The sequence below is a fragment of the Dendrobates tinctorius genome, unplaced genomic scaffold, assembly GCF_039654945.1.
Source record: "Dendrobates tinctorius isolate UK_male_01 unplaced genomic scaffold, ASM3965494v1 ptg000083l, whole genome shotgun sequence".
In the NCBI taxonomy this organism is placed as follows: Eukaryota; Metazoa; Chordata; class Amphibia; order Anura; family Dendrobatidae; genus Dendrobates; species Dendrobates tinctorius.
Window position 1 is genome coordinate 25,636,530 of NW_027361751.1, and position 13,975 is coordinate 25,650,504.

Here is a 13,975-nt window from a genome sequence, read left to right on the forward strand (position 1 = left end):
ATAGTTTTCCAGTAGCCAATCCCGTTCGGAAGGCCACAAGGGTCAATTTTAAAAACCAGATCCGGCGTAATCCGTCGAAAAACGGATAGAAAAACGGATGAACCGGATGAGACGGATCCGGTTTTGTCTGTCAAGAACAAGACGGATCCGGCAGAAAACCGGATCCGGCACATCAGGTTTTACAAAACATTTGCCGGATCCGGCATTCCGGCACGACGCAGGATCGCGCCTGACGCCGAAAACCTGATGTGTGAAAGTAGCCTTAGATGGCGCACTCATCGGTTTCATACAGTACTATTGGTAGAAAAATATAAGGAAAGTAACACAGGTAGTTGACTAAAAGTAAGTGCAGGCCTGCCTGTCTGGGAACCATAATGCACCACACATGAAGGAGACCCACCTTGGGAGTACAAATATTTCCCCAAATTAGGGGCAGATCCAGTAGAAATTTGATAATGGCACAGCAAGTCAGCCATGTGCCTTGATTGAGGTATCAGGGAATGGACCAGCATTTGGAGCTTTGAATTGAAGTTTCAATTAAGACATGGTGGCTAAGAGAGCAGTGTGAGCCTTCTTATCTGGGAGCCCCAATATCTCATGCAACACTTTTTTTTCCAGTCACACTCAGATGGCACAGACATCAGTTTCATACAGTACTATTGCTACAAAAATGTAAGGAAAGTAACACAGGTAGTTAACCGAAAGGGAGTGCAGGCCTGCCTGTCTGGGAGCCCTACTACAGGTAACCCACCAGATGGAGATCAACTTGGAGTCTCCACATTCAAAAATTTGTTTGTAACATCAGCAGCAACTGTAGCAACAGCAGGCACAGAAGACACCACAAATATGGCACAGACTGCAATAACGCAAGATCAATACATGACACTAAAAACAACACCATTGCCTAGTCTGCCCAAACTGTGACTGAGGTGCAAAAGTCATTGGAGATCCATGACTTTTTCATCTTGATGAAAATTAGGTGGTCTACGCTTTCAGAGGACAGTCGGATGCTCTTATCTGTCAGGACACCAATAGCAGTGCTGAAGACACGTTCTGAGAGAATGCCGGCTGCAGGGCATAACAAAACCTCCAAGGCATAAGACGCGAGCTCAGGTCACTCTTCTATTTTAGAAGACCAAAATACAAAAGGGTCCAAAATTCCTCTGATGGCATTGATATTGAGCTCCAGATACTCCTGCACCATTCTCATCAGTCGTTCACAACGTGTCAGACTTTTATTCAGCTTTGCTGGTGCATTGGCTGGTCTAAAAAAAAAAAACGTGTTAAACAACTCACAGAAATTGCTTATGTCACTTACGCTGCTGCTACTGCTAATGTTTTTGCGATGACGCCTTGACGTTCCCGGGGTTGGATGTCTAGAATTGGGAGGCACACTGAGTGACTCACTGTTTTCTTGGGGAAAATCACTGTTAAGATGGTCTACAAGCGTGTTTTGATACTCCAACATGCTTGCATCCCTTTGCAGGGAGGGAAGCATCTGGCTAAATTTACTCTAGTTCCGTGGATCTAACAGAGTGGCCAACCCAGTAGTCAGCACTATTTCTAAACCTAAGAATATAGGCACCGTGTTGAAGATAGTGCATCAAGGACGAGCTCATGTGTCAGGCGCTTCCATGAGGTCCGAGTCCATGGTGTGATGGAGGCGGAATAAGACTCAAGGTTGCTTCCTACATCCCCTACCACCAACCACGTACAACAGAGAGCGGATCATTATCTTCTTCATCTCCTGACGGTTGCATGTCCATCACCTTGACTTCCTCCATTTGTTCCTCAGCTCCTGCATCTTCACTAACAGTTTGTCTGGTACCTGAGCCCCTTTGATCGCTGTAAGCCACCCTCCCATGGCACCTGCCTGTGCAACGACAGTCCGGAAATTTGACATATTGTTATCCCTTCTACTTCTTTCTCTGCTTCCATCAGCTCCTCACACAGACTATTCAAAGTGTGCTCAAGCATGTAAATGACCAGAATAGTGATACTGATGATGACATTGTCAGAGCTAACCATCTCCGTAGCCATTTCAAAATTGTGCAGAAGGATGCAGCTTTTCTGGGATTGATGCTGATGGGGATGGATCTCTGCAGCCCGTGATCTGCAATCAAGCACCAGATTACATTGGCTGAGGGGAGGACAATGCCTGGAGGGGGGTTATGGCACGAGCACGGTGCCAGTTACCTGGGTCATGGTGCTGCAGAGCAGAGCTGTCCACTGACTGTGGTGCTACAAGAGTAGTGCCAGCTCTGTCCTCTCCAGCCTCGCTATGTACAAGAGCAGCACTGCGCATGCCCGAGATTTTCCCCCATTGCTAGCATATAACAAGCCTTCCTGGGAAATCATGCTGTAGGGGTTTAGTCACCCAGAGCACAAGGTAAAAATGGCCTGGATTCGTCACTGCAGAGGGGATTGTAGCAGGCGGATGTAGTCTGTGTGTGTAGGTGCAGTAGCCCAGCACTGATGTCCTCCCTGCCTGGGAAATCAATTGTCAATCAGTGTTGCTTCCTAAGTGGACAGTTTGATTTCACAGAAGTTTGATTTACTTGGAGTTATATTCTGTTGTTTAAGTGTTCCCTATATTTTTTGAGCAGTAAATAATATATATTATATACACACACACACACACACACACACACACATATATGTATGTATAGATACATACAAATACATACATACACAAATTGATGACATTGACCAACAAAGCATCTGGGAATATCGAAGTCCTTCCACAACGACACCCAAAAAAAAAAAAACCACACACTGACAAGTACATAGGAAACATTTAAAAAAAGAAGCAGATTAGGCAAAAAGGCACAAATGAAAAAAACAGGCAATAAAAGCATTGTAATCAAGACAAAAGAAAAAAAAAATGGGGAAAATGCAAAAATGAGTCAGGTCCTTAATGAATCAAATTCTCATAGGTTTTCAGGGTATGAGCTTACTTTCAGAAAATTTAAAGATAACCTATCAAGTGAACAAAAAGGTTATAAACCTACAGATATGGGTTTAATCTACAGGTTATTGGCGTTCTGAAACTGCCTGAACTTAAAGCCCCTCTGTTGGGGGTACATGAACTCATTCCCCCCAGGCAGAGTTTGACGTTCAGTATTTGGGGGCAGCACTGCGCGGATTCAGTCACCACCCTGTGATTAGAGTGCGGCGGCTGTAACGGTGCCTCAGGAACTGACCTATAGCCATATCTAATGATAAGTGAGCTGTCCGGCAGCACTGGGGGTTTGGTTACAGCCGCCTCTCTCTATACACAGAGCAGTGATTGAATGCCGAACACTGTCGGAAGGAATAAAGTTAATTTCCTCCCGTCAGTGGGGCTCTCGGTGCGGGCAGTTTCAGAACACTAATAGCGTGCAGATTAGCAGCATTTTTTCACACGACAGGTTCGGTATAACCAGGTCTACTTATTTCCAGACTTGCACAACTGCAGCACTTTGCCTTAAAAGACAGATCTGGAATACCTGTATATCAGTCATGCCCCTGTGTGATCAGCACATGACCAGGTCAGGTTAGGTAATATTGTTCTCAATCAAGATCTCAAAAACCTTACAGAATTGATGTTCTTGCTCTGCAATACATGGACATGTTGGGTCCACGTGAGTGAGAGCCACCACATGTGCCGCGTAGGTAGCGGCTGTCCACTCTGACTCCCAGAGGAGGTTGTTAAGGTGGGACGCCCTCATCCCGCACACTGCATAGAAAGTGTTTGTCTTAGGGAGACATGTGCAGATGTTGTTTTTAGCTTCTTTGTCAAACTTTCTTTAGCAGGTGAAGAGCCCAGTGTGCTGTTCCTTCCTTTTGATATGCAAACGAGCTTTCTGTATTCCCATTACAAACTGCGGCATCGCATCTCCGAGAACAAAGAAGGTCTTATTTATGAGGCTCACGCTTCATCTCATCAAGCGGTACATGGGACAATTCACTAACAATATATTATGCACACAGCACAACTCTCCATTTAGATAAACCCATTTCCTTCAGTTGAAAAATAAAAGAAAAAAACAAATACAGAACATGGTTATTTAAAGGGGTTGCTGCAGACTATGAAAAAGTTATCTTCAGACTTTATCTCCTCCCTGGAGCCGCCGTCTTGCAGTCATAGGGGAGTGCACGAAGAGGCTGTAATCACTCTCTGGCACTTTGATCGACAGCCGGTTCTGCAGCGCGTCTGTGCATAGTGAGCTGTCAATCATAGCGTCGGGGCATGCTCACAGCCACCACTCAATGACTGCAAGCTGACGGCTCTCAGGAGGAAAGACGTTCATTTTTTCCGGGTATCCGCACGTTCAGTATGGCGGCTAGGAAGCATTGCCATTTACCTGCCGATGATCCCTATAACCGTAGTTTAATAGCCCTATGGGGATATGACGTGTGCATTCAGGAAAAGGTGGCATAAAGGCGCAGACGTCACATGAATATGAGCCATGTATGCGCCCCTGTTCCTCTTCTCTGTGATAGGGCTAAAGCAGATGTGGAAATCGATCGTGTGTTGTCTGGTTTTTTTAATGGATAGCACACGGACAGCACACTGACCAATGTGATTCAACAGAGGTGTTCAGATGAACCATTTTTCCATTGGCAGCAGGCACTTTTTTTTCTTCCGAGTTCTCAATCGAGACTAACCAATTCAAGTCTATGAGTGCATTAAGAAAAAAAAAAAATTAATTGGTTCCCACACAGAACATCCGAGTGTCATCCGATTTTTGTGGATACATTTCTATTATAAACCTAGGAAACTACATTTTTTAAGATTCATATATGAAAGCAAGTGAAGACCTCAGCACGGCGAATACACACAGAGCTCCCAGCCAGCCTGTATAAGGGCAGGTGCAGACTCATTGACTTGCATGGCCGAGGGTGAGCCGAACATCAGATCAAACTGTAGCATGCAACCATTTTTACCTCTGACAGACTCTGTCCGAGGACAATATCAGATATGTGCACAGCCCCATAGACTAACATTGGCCTGGGTGTAATCTGATGTATTGTTGGATTGCACTCAAACCGACAGCATAAGAGCTCATGCAGATGACCGCACTAAAGGTACTGTCACACTTAGCGATATCGCTATAACTTGTGACGTTATAGCGATATTGCTAGCGATATCGCTGTGTGTGATACCTCCGACCCGCTCCCCCGCCGCTTATCGCTGATCGCGCGAGAACGTCCTGGACTGTTTCTCGTCGTCAGCTTCCTGCGGCGCTTCCTGTGGAGAGACGAGCGACGCGTGGAGCCGGGCGGGAGGACGTCAGGATCGCCTAGTGTGACAGGTAAGTAGCGATCCCCGTCCCCTGCTATGTCGCTGGTGAGATCTGCCTGTGTGGCAGCTCACTAGAGACAACTTAGCGATGCACCAGCGATCCTGACCGCGTCATATCGCTGGTCGGGATCGCTGGTGAATCGCTAAGTGTGACAATACCCTTAGTTCACACATGCGAATGCCACCTTAACCCCTTTACCCCTCCAAGGGTGGTTTGCACGTTCATAACCGGGCCAATTTTTACAATTCTGACCACTGTCCCTTTATGAGGTAATAACTCTGCAACGCTTTCATGGATCCCGGTGATTCTGACATTGTTTTCTCATGACATATTGTACTTCATGATAGTGGTAAAATTTCTTTGTTATGACTTGCGCTTGTGAAAAAAATGGTAATCTGGCAAACATTTGAAAATTTCGCAATTTTCCAACTTTGAATTATCATGCCCTTAAATCACAGAGATTTGTCACATAAAATACTTAATAAGTAACATTTCACACGTTTACTTTACATCAGCACAATCACAGTCACTATGCTCCGCTCCATCGGCATCAAGGACACCGTTCTCTCCTGGTTCTCCTCCTATCTCTCTGACCGCTCCTTTACTGTATCTTTTGCCGGTTCCTCATCCCCACATCTTCCACTTACTGTTGGAGTTCCTCAAGGATCAGTCCTAGGCCCCCTGCTCTTCTCTTTGTATACTGCCCCTATTGGTCAAACAATAAGTAGATTTGGTTCCCAGTACCATCTCTATGCTGATGACACCCAATTTTACGCTTCCTCTCCTGACATCAAACCTGCCTTTTTAGAAAACACCAGCGATTGTCTAAACGCTGTGTCTAACATCATGTCCTCACTATATCTGAAACTGAACCTGAGACTGAACTCTTTGTGTTTCCTCCCTCCACTAATGAACCTACGCCTGACATTGCCATTTGTGTGTGTGATTCCTCTATTACTAGCCAGCAACATGCCCGCTGTCTTGGGGTCATACTTGACTCCGAGCTTTCATTCACCCCCCACATCCGATCTCTGGCTCTCTCTTGTTATTTGCACCTGAAAAACATTTCTAGAATTCGACCTTTTCTTACTTTCGACTCCACAAAAAATCTGTTTCTCTTATTCATTCTCGTCTGGACTATTGTAACTCTCTTCTAATCGGTCTCCCTCTTACCAAACTCTCCCCCCTCCAATCTGTCTTGAATGCTGCAGCCAGGATCATATTCCTCGCCAATCGTTACACCGATGCCTCTAACTTGTGCCAGTCATTACACTGGCTACCCATCCACTCCAGAATCCAGTACAAACTTATTACCCTCACCCACAAAGCTCTCCACGGCTCAGCACCACCCTACATCTCTTCCCTTGTCTCAGCCTATCACCCTACCCGTGCACTCCGTTCTGCTGATGACCTGAGGTTAGCAGCCTCAATAATCAGAACCTCCCACTCCCGTCTCCAAGACTATACATGTGCTGAACCAATTCTTTGGAATGCACTTCCCAGGTCAATACAATTGGTCCCCAATCCCTACAATTTTAAGCATGCCCTAAAAACGCATTTATTCAGACTGGCCTACCTCCTCAACACATTAACCTAACTATCCCTGTGTGGCACAGTCAAAAGTTTTACCATAACCATGTTCCCCGAATCATGTTCCCACATGCTTTATGCATCCATCAGCCCTCTGTCTGTACTGTTACACACTTAACATTATGTTTTTGTTTTTTTTCCCTCAGATTGTAAGCTTGCGAGCAGGGTCCTCATTCCTCTTGGTATCTGTTATGATCTATGTGGTTATTGATATGCTGTAATGTCTATCGTCTGTACAAGTCCCCTCTGAAATGTAAAGTGCTGCGGAATATGTTGGCGCCATAGAAATAAAATTATTATTATTAATTTTGGAACCAAAATTTTTTTTTCTTAAGAAGTTATAAGGGTTACAAGTTAAACAGCGATTTCTCATTTTTACAACACCATTTTTTTTATTGGGACCACATCACATTTGAAGTCACTGAGGGGTCTATACGATAGAAAAAACCCAAAAGTGACACAATTCTATAAACTGCACCTCCGATGGTGCTCCAAACCACATTCAAGAAGTTTATTAACCCTTCAGGTGCTTCACAGGAATTTTTGGAATATTTAAAAAAAAAAAAAAATGAACATTAATTTTTTTTTTTTTCACAAAAAATGTAATTCAGAGCCGATTTTTTTTATTTTACCAAGGATAACAGCAGAAATTAGACCCCAAAAGTTGTACAATTTATCCCGAGTACGCGGATACCCAATATATGCAGGTAAACCACTGTTTGGGCGCACGGCAGAACTCAGAAGGGAAGGAGCGCCGTTTTACTTTTTCAACGCCAAATTGGATGGAATTGAGATCGGATGCCATGTCGCATTCAGAGAGCCTCTGATGTGCCTAAACAGTGGAAACCCCCCACATGTGACCCCATTTTGTAAACTAGACCAAGGAACTTATCTAGATGTGTGAGGATAGCTTTGAACCCCCAAGTGCTTCACAGAAGTTTATAATGTAGAGCCGTAAAAATAAAAAATCATTTTTTTTTTTTCACAAAAATGATCTTTTCGCCCCCAATTTTTTATTTTCCCAAGGGTAACAGGAGAAATTGGACCCCAAAAGTTGTTGTCCAATTTGTCCTGAGTATGCCGATACCCTATATGTGGGGTAAATCACTGTTTGGATGCACAGTAGAGCTCAGAATGGAAGGAGAACCGTTTTACTTTTTCAACGCAGAACTGGCTGGAATGGAGATCGGACGCCATGTCGCGTTTGGAGAGCACCTGATGTACCTAAACAGTGAAAACCCTCCAATTCTAACTCCAACCCTAATCCCAGCCCTAGCCATAACCCTAACCACAAACCTAACTCTAACACACCCCTAACCCGAATCCCAACCCTTACCGTAACCCAAACCCTAACCCTAACTTTAGCATCTGCATGCTATAGAAGTTGACAGAGCTGTACTCAGTGCACTGACACTGAGAGACTTCCTGATCATGCACTGCACATGACAGGAAGTTTCTCAGCTCTGGTAACCCGGATATCGTGGGAGTGATCAGGACCCCGCGTCATACTGCGGGGTCTCCGATCCAAAGGCAGAGGGGCTGTCACAGCTGACAGCCACTCTGCCTGTTCCCAAAATGCTGCGATCAGGTTTGATCGCAGTGTTTCGGGGTTAAAGTGCCGGGAGCGGTCCGTGACCGCTCCTGGCACTTAGTGCCAGGTGTCAGCTGATCCTGAGCGTGGCCAATCGCCATGTCGTACTATCCCATGCATGGTCTAATTGTGCCAGGGCACATGGACAGGATAGTACGTCAGATGTCAGAGAGGGGTTAAACAAACAGACTTTTTTCTCTCAGGTGTCACCCTAGTTTCATCATTTCTTTTCTCTTTCATTTTTTTTTCACTTAAGCAGGTAGATTGTCTGAACTCATTTTATCCATTGTCTCTTAAAAGAAGCAGTTTTTATCCTCTTAATATATTGCAGTCATATTATATAGCACTGTGTACTTAAAATTTCTCGTTTTGCCTTTCTACCCAGCTAATTGTTCTCTTTCACTCCTCTATGTAGAAACAGGAAGTCTGTTTTCCCTGCATTTATCATTCTCCTCTCCAACTTCTGATCCAGCTACTCCCTTCTACCCCCTGCCAGGGACTTTTAAGTGACTCATACAGGAAAAAATTGACCTCCTGTTTCTACATAGTGCCACAAATCCCCCGCTGACTGTGTCCTAGGGACGCAGTGAGTGAGCTCCGCCAACCAATAGATGGCAGGGGAGTGCTAGGCTGCCAGTATTGTGTATGGGATAGTCTAGTGCACAATCAGGGACTGGGGGTACTGACTATCCCCATGCTAATTTAGTAGTGCCTAGCAGCCAAATCAGGCCAGATCTGCTGGACTTCCTCCAGGTGTCAGCTTTCTGGGTGATTGCCTGGCTAAGTAGCTGGCTAGTAATGGTCAGACCTTTGCTAGTCATCGGTTTATCAGTTTGCGTGTCTTGTTCTTTGGTATTCTGCTGTTCTGATCTTCTTTTGCCTGACCTTGCCTTTTGACTATTTGTTTGCCTAGCCGCTTCGTCTCGATCCAATACCGTTTTGGACTTCTGACTGCAGACTGAACGGTTTTCTCATCCTTCTTGCCTCTCTGCCTTTGAGGTACACTGTTGGCATTTGACCCCGGACTACTTGAATCTCCCGCCTCACAGCTTGTCCATGAGAAGTGACGATAGCTAAAGATTTATTGTGGTATATCTTGATATTTTATTTTTTTTGAGCCTGATCTGGGTTCTCACCATGAACATGTCAGTCTTGTATTACAAAAGGTGAGAGAAAATTCATTGTTTGCTAAATTAGATAAATGTATTTTTTCTGCTCAGAAGATTTCATTTTCAGGGTTTATTGTATCAGTTGAAGGGTACATAAGATGTGGCCACCGCCATCAGGGGCTTATCTACAGCATTCTGTAATGCTGTAGATAAGCCCCCGATGTAACCTGAAAGAGAAGAAAAAGGAGTTATATTATTCTCACCCGGGGGTCCGGGTCCGATGGGTGTTGCGGTCCGGCGCCTCCCATCTTCTAGCGATGACAACTTCTTCTTTGTTTCCCGCCGCAGCTCAGGTGCACTGCTCTGCTCTGTTGAGGGCAGAGCAGAGTACTGCAGTGCGCAGGCGCCGGACCTCTCTGACCTTTCCCGGCGCCTGCGCACTGCAGTACTCTGCCCTCAACAGGGCAGAGTAAGTACGCCTGCGCAAGAGCCACGGCAGAAGAAAGGAAGAGGTCGTCATCGCTAGAAGATGGGAGGCACCAGACCGGACTGTGACACCCATCAGACCCGGACAGCCTCTGAATTGAGTATAATATAACTCGTTTTTCTTCTTTCAGGTTACATCGGGGGCTTATCTACAGCATTACAGAATGCTGCAGATAACCCCTGATAGAGGTGGCCGCATCTTATATACGAAAAAATAGGTGACATATTCCCTTTAAGATGGATCTAGGGAAGGTGCAGGCCATAATTGATTGGGTTCATTCTCATGACCTTAAAACACCACTGGTGGGCGGAGTTTGCCCAGATTGAAAGCATCGCTTGCCGATAAATACTAATGTGCATGCTCCACCACCATTTTGTTGTAGCAATAAAAAAAAAAAAGTCTCCAGCAAAATGGGGGCGGCAAATGCGCAGTAGCATCTGTTGGCAAGCAATAGCTGCTACTGTGCAGATGTCATTTTGTTGGAGTTAACTTTTTTTTTTGTAAAGACAGCAATATTAAAAGCAGGAGGCACGTCACTGAAGGTTCAGTAACCTGTCAGGTTATGCAGAATCATGACGATGAGGCCAGAGCACGAAAAAAAAAGCCGACCCGAAGCACGAGAATCTCATTAACTCAAAGCTTCTAACACAAGAACCACAAGACTGATCTCTCCAACCCAGGTATCATTTTAATCAGTGTAACAGTGCCAACCTCAATGCCTGCTGTTTACTTAGCAAAATCCTGATAACAGGTTCGCCATAACATTGGAATTGTACAGCCATTTTGACATTTTCACAGTAAGTACACCAGATTCATCACGTTCTAATATATCCAGGTTGTAGTGCAAAATCTGGTTACAGATCTACTTTAAGTATAAATCATACAGAACCCCTGTAAGGTGAGGTGCAAACTTTTTTTTTTTTAAAGTTTTTGGAGCAGTTTCAGTAGAAAAAAAAAAACTTGAAAAACCCTTATAAGTTTGTCAGAAAAAATTTACATTGTTGCAGAGATAGGAGAAAAAGCTTGCACTCTATAAGTTGTCGCTGTGTAGTTGAACGCCTTTGTGAAGAATATGGGAGATATAATTTAATGTCAATCATTTGTACCCTAAGTGGCATGGGGTTATAATCCAAGTGTGCATCTGTAACAAATCACCTAGACCTGTCAGTGTACAGCTAGCTCAGCAGGGGGGCCAAACCTCAAAGGCTGTGAGTGACAGATCTCACACTTTGACCAGCACAGAGCAGGACAAGGGCCTGCTTGCCATATAGAGTCTTGCTGAAGCTGCAGACACCTTCTAGAACATTCCTAAAACATAATTCCATGAGGAGTTATGGAGATACTATACGTCTTAGCCATACATTGTGTATGTTTCTGAGATCCCCAGAACATGGCGAACATCCTCCTGGGTCTCCACCCATTCTAGCCCCCAGTGGTATAGAGATACATAGAACAGCTAGATAAAACCATATAGCAAGGTCTCAACGGATAGCAGGGGCCAATCCGGATCTGATGGCTCCAAAACTGCCTCCCTAGGACCGTCCATTAAGGAGTTACATCACATCTTAGGTTTTGGAGTTTGTAGCTGCTAGACGTAAGGTGAGGGGGATTTAGGTCAGTCCAGAGGTTGTATAACGCATGGACTAGTGATTTTTCTCTGCGGACTATTAGTGAAAACAGCCTGCAGCCCCCTCCGTTAATCATCTTTCAATTGCGATATTGTTCTGATGATAGGGGGCAGCACAGGGCTGTTCATGACAAAAAGGTAAGAGAGTGGTGGACTCAGTATGACCTCCCTGGCTATGATCTTTGACACTATTCATTTCTATTGTAAAACCACTTCACTATTCAGTCTATTGAATGTTTTTTGTTTTCTTTTTTAACTTTAGGTTTAGAAAAATGCTTAACTGCCTGGTGAGAAAAAAATAAAGTGCATGCGACTTCTTTGAAGCAGGTACAGCTATAGAATCAGTTTCTAACTAGGTACTGTTCAATGAAAAGGCTGCAAAAAAAAACGCTTCATAAAAATACTTTTCAAAGAGGATTTAGGTCTAAGGGGTGACATTTCTTATTGTGGAGGGTGACATGCCAGTGTTAGAAAACATATAGGCCATGCATGCTCCTCTTGTAAATTAAACATGCAATTGCCTCTTCAGAGAGGAGGAGGAGGACTAGAACGCTACGGCCGGGGTCAGACTTGCGAGAAACTCGGACGAGTCTCGCACCTCAATACCCGACACTGCCGCCGGCACTCGGATCGGGGTGTTCAGCTGCATAGAAATACATCCGAGTGCCAGCAGCAGTGTTGGGCATTGACGTATGAGACTCGTCCGAGTTTCTCGCAAGTCTGACCCCGGCCTAACGACAAGTATTGGAAGCAGCAATCCTAAAAATCAATACTGATCCTGTAACGAGCCTTGCCACTAAAGAAAAAAGCCAGACCAGAATCTCAGTCTGCAAACATATGTTTCAGGGTGTTGCCCCTCCTCAGTGCAAAGCAGGAGATCTGATTTGGCTGTACGAGAGACCTCTGACTGGGAGTTAAGGGGGTAGCAATGCTCCTTGAGTAAAATGAACCCCTTCAAAACGGATTCAAGAAACAAAAAAAGCCTCTAAAAACTCTTCAAAGGAGGGTTTCCTGAAGTGATTTAAATGAGAAAACTTGGTTATGAATTTATTATAAAAAACCCTATATGTGAACGTATCCCTAACCAACCTCCTGTAAGTTCATATAAGTCCTGAACCTGATGATTTTTATTTTCTTCAACCTGGTGGCAGTCCACCAGAGCAATCCCCCGTAACTAACCCCACAACATTGTCCTATTAGAAATGAAAGTTCCATGGTGTTTCATGTAGCATTTTCTTATAATTGTAGAATGCACTGAGGATTTATAGCATTGGTTAATGCAGCTGTCCAGCAAATCAGTTGCAGGGGAAAGCAGTCTTGACTGGAAAAGGGTATGGTGTAAGTGTCATTTCAGTTGAATGTCTGTAGCTCTTCCCTCTTCTCCATAGAATCTAATGAGCACCAACTGTCATCTCCTGTTTTGGCAATAGGGAAATCTGTCTTCATTGAAACCAGCTTTCACCTGGGAATTGATGTGAAAAATGTATCCCTTAGGCTAGTTTCACACTTGCTTTTTTTTGCAGCGCGTTTTTCCCGCAAAAAAACGCATTGAAAAAACGCATACATAAGCATACAACTGCTGCGTTTTTTTCAAGCATTTTTATGAGCATGCATGAAAAAAACGCAGCGTTTTTATGCGTTTGTATGCGTTTTTAGTGCGTTTTTACCGCGTTTGCGTTTTTTTCCAACATTTTTAGGTGGCCCCTCACACTACCCAAACCATGACTTTACTAACCCTAACCCTGACCCTAACCCTAACCCTGACCCTAACCCTTAACCAAATCATACTTAACCCTAACCCTAAACCCTAACTAACCCTAACCCTGACCCTAACCCTAACCCTGACCCTAACCCTAACCCTTAACAAAACCATACTTAACCCTAACCCTGACCCTAACCCTAACCCTGACCCTAACCCTAACCCTGACCCTAATCCTTAACAAAACCATACTTAACCCTAACCCTGACCCTAACCCTAACCCTGACCCTAACCCTGACCCTAACCCTAACCCTGACCCTAACCCTAACCCTGACCCTAACCCTTAACAAAACCATACTTAACCCTAATCCTGACCCTAACCCTGACCCTAACCCTTAACAAAACCATACTTAACCCTAACCCTGACCCTAACCCTAACTCTGACCCCAACCCTGACCCCAACCCTAACCCTGACCCTAACCCTTAACAAAACCATACTTAACCCTAATCCTGACCCTAACCCTGACCCTAACCCTTAACAAAACCATACTTAACCCTAACCCTAACCCTGACCCCAACCCTAA

General features: G+C 44.6%; 1 protein-coding gene across 1 annotated transcript in view; it reads right to left on the bottom strand.

Annotated features, from left to right (window-relative positions):
• CWC27 (CWC27 spliceosome associated cyclophilin) overlaps positions 1-13,975 on the bottom strand; it is a 252,501-nt gene that overhangs the window by 224,205 nt on the left and 14,321 nt on the right. The window lies entirely within an intron of this gene.